This window comes from Triticum dicoccoides, chromosome 4A (assembly GCF_002162155.2).
Source record: "Triticum dicoccoides isolate Atlit2015 ecotype Zavitan chromosome 4A, WEW_v2.0, whole genome shotgun sequence".
NCBI classification, from domain to species: Eukaryota; Viridiplantae; Streptophyta; class Magnoliopsida; order Poales; family Poaceae; genus Triticum; species Triticum dicoccoides.
This window is the reverse complement of record NC_041386.1, coordinates 741,314,230-741,317,742: the sequence shown is the minus strand read 5'-3', so window position 1 is coordinate 741,317,742 and position 3,513 is coordinate 741,314,230. Positions and strand designations below refer to the sequence as shown.

Genomic DNA, 3,513 nt, shown 5'->3' with positions numbered 1-3,513 from the left:
CCCATATTACTTTCCGAGATTTAAAATTCACTGAACATGTCAAGTCCATTCATCTGCTCCTGCACCGTATCATAGTGTTCGATTTAACTGTTGCCTTTTTAAATGAATGTTCTGCTGACTGTTTGTCGATCTAGGTAACATTGTTTCAGTAATGTGACCCTGCAATGCTTATGAAAATAATAATTTGGGAAACAATGGATGCTTGTTTTTTGGCCTACACCATTTGTTAAATATTCAACACTAATTAATTTATGATCAGTTCATGTGTTTTTTTAAGAAAAAGTCGTACCCGCTTCTAATTCAAAATTGTGACGGCCTGCTGATATGTTGCATAATGTTTGTAGAGCGAAGCCCACCAATTGAGGAAGTGATCAACACAGGCATGGTGCCTTGTTTCATTGAGTTCCTCACACCGGAGGACTATCCCTAACTCCAGGTGAGAACAATCCTAATGATGAAGTTATGTTAATTTGATTGTAGTTGCATTTAATCACTCAAAGTGGCACATGCTTACCTGATTTTTTCTGATACAGTTTGAGGCTGCATGGGCACTCACCAACATTGCGTCAGGCACATTAGACAACACCAAAGTGGTGGTTGAGTACGGTGCTGTGCCCATCTTTGTCAAGCTACTCAGCTCTCCTAGTGAGGATGTCCGCGAACAGGCATGAGAACAACTCAGAAGATTTTCTTCTTTCAGAGGCTTTACGACATGATGCTAATGTGTTTCATATTTGTATTTTCATGCTGTTTGGGCTCTGGGGAATGTTGCTGGTGACTCTTCAAAGTGCCGTGACCTTGTGCTTGGAAGTGGTGGTCTGTTCCCTTTGTTGCAGCAGCTCAATGAGCATGCCAAGCTCTCAATGCTCAGGAATGCCACATGGACACTCTCCAACTTCTGCCGTGGGAAACCACAACCAAACTTTGAACAGGTTTAATTCTGGGAAGTTGTCTCATTGATTGAACTTGCTGTAAAAATGATGCTTATGAGTTGATCTGTGTGTGTGGCAGGTCAAACCGGCTCTCTCAGCACTGCAGCGCCTTATCCACTCTCAGGATGAGGAGGTGCTCACTGATGCCTGCTGGGCTCTCTCGTACCTGTCTGATGGTACTAATGACAAAATCCAATCGGTGATTGAGTCTGGTGTTTTTCCTCGCCTTGTGGAGCTTCTCTTGTAAGAGCATTTTTCATGTTCACCTTTTCCCTCAGCTACACATGGTTGACGTGCTAATTCCTATTATTTGATTTAGGCACCCTTCGGCTTCTGTTCTCATTCCAGCTCTGCGCACGGTGGGTAACATTGTCACTGGTGATGATTTGCAGACTCAGGTAAGCTCATTTGAGTGTTGTTCTCTTTTTATATATGACCTGCTGTTATTTCAATGATTAAAGCTGTAATTCCTTGTTGTCCATGTGGTAGTTAGTAGTACCTTGGGTATTTAATTATGTGTCCTCAATGTCTACAAATTTTAACATAACTTACAGCTCATAGAAGTGATAAAATAACTTGACAGCTATTATATGTTCGTTTATGTCGGAGCTTATTTAGGTATGTTGGTTGTTGAATTGCAGTGCTGGTTCATGGAATGTATGATTCTTAGATGTGTTTTGTTGAATAGTAGCTCATTTATTTATCTTTGTTGGTCCCTCTCTTTTCATAATTTAGATGAGCTGTTTAACAATTCCTTTTCCTGGCTACACGAGTACAGCATGCATGCGTCTAAGTAGTGCTCCAAACAAGATGATCCTTTCATTATCAATTTTATTGTGGCAACCATACAGTCTTTTTTTTTTTTGCTTTTTGGTCTAAGATGAAGTTTATTCAGGATAATTTTTTATCATGTCAACCATACAAGTTATAACACCAACTATTGGAAGATTACCCTTGAGAAAACTATTAGGAAAATCCAAAAAATAAGATGAACTATAATAAGGGTTAGATATAAAGTTTTGCCTAAGTAATCGACCATCTGTCATATGAAAAACTTAATTTAGTTTAGCATATGTGGTTGCCTCACTTTCACGCTAGCACTAAATTTTGTTCATGTAGCTCATTGCTCCTCTGTTTTGTTTTCCACCTGACTGACTGACTTGTTGAGTTATGTTACACAAGGCCTGTTTTACTGCATTCGAGAAGGTGCACAAGATGGATCCAAACTCGTGCAGGCGCGGAGTTCGGCAGTTTAAAACCTATCTGCTGCATAGGCTGGAAAAGGTATGTATGCGCACGCATGCTGCTATAACCAAATTACTTACTGCAAAAGCAGAGGATTAATAATCTCTTGGTGTCATGATAAATTCGTCCGGCCGGCCAAGTAATTTTGTTGAAATGCAGCAATCCAGAGGAGCATGTCGCTAGAAAAGTAACATGTGCCCAGCCACCGCCGTCGGCGGCCGTAGAAGGACTAATCACCTAACTGAAACACTAATAATCAGAAGATAGATTGAACTTCGTTTAACGGATATACAACATATTGAGTAGTCGAAGGAGGCTGATCGCTCCCCCAGTTTCTTTCATCTCAGTCTAGAAAAAAGAGGTCTGGGCCTCTTTTTTAGATACAGCAAAAACACTGCAGTATGAGAGATACCAGGGTTTTATACCAAGGTTTTTTAAGAAACCACGGTATTCTAGAAAAACTGCAAAAATACTTTCAGAGTGGATAAGTTTTTTTGTCCTCGTGATGGATGTTGCTGATTCATCCGCGGCCTCGCAGATCAGATTTGGCTGACTGACTGGCTGACGAACAGGTTTCTTGTCCTCACGATGGATGTTGCTTTGCAGGTGGCCAGGGTCTCTGCCTTCGGCGTCGACGTCGTCCACGGCTCCGTCAAGCTCGGCATCCTCAAGGTAATCCACGATTTGCTTGTACTAGTATGATCTGCTTCATTGCATATTAATCAACACAGTTGACAGACTTATGTCTGCTCTGAATTTTGATATTTGTTATGGCCAAAGCTAGTATGTGGAGTAGTTTCGAAGCTAGTAGGAGTACAAACTATTACCCTTTTGGCAACAAAATCTATAAGCTGCTCATCTTCACCTGCAATGTCAATGAGCTGCTCATCTTCACCCGCAATTCGGAAGTATTATTTTTTTCTGTACAAGTTTGTTTGTGTGAAGTACTTGCTAATTGTCAAGTACTTGCTAATTGGTCGGCAACATGGGAAGCTTTCAAATTTAGTCTAGTCTCTATGGGTTAGCCACTTAGAATACATGTTGTAATCAGCTTTCACATTTGCTTCTCAGACAAGTAAGTTATGTTTTCATTCATAGGTAGAAGATAGCGCCAGAGTGGGAATGTTTGTGCAGAGATCTTACCTCGAGGCTATCACGGATGGGCACAATATGACACGGAATTGGCCAAAAATAGGGAACTACAAGATGAACATTTACAGGTTGGTTCCATTTCCTGTATATGTCCTTGTACACTCTTATATTCTCCCATCATTGAAGTCAGCAATTCTTATGGGACAATCTTTGTTTGTAGGTTAAGACCTCCCTGTCTGCTTGA

The 3,513-nt window shown here is 40.8% G+C and overlaps 1 pseudogene; it reads left to right on the top strand.

Annotated features, from left to right (window-relative positions):
* LOC119284374 overlaps positions 1 to 3,513 on the top strand; it is a 4,474-nt pseudogene extending 961 nt beyond the window's left edge.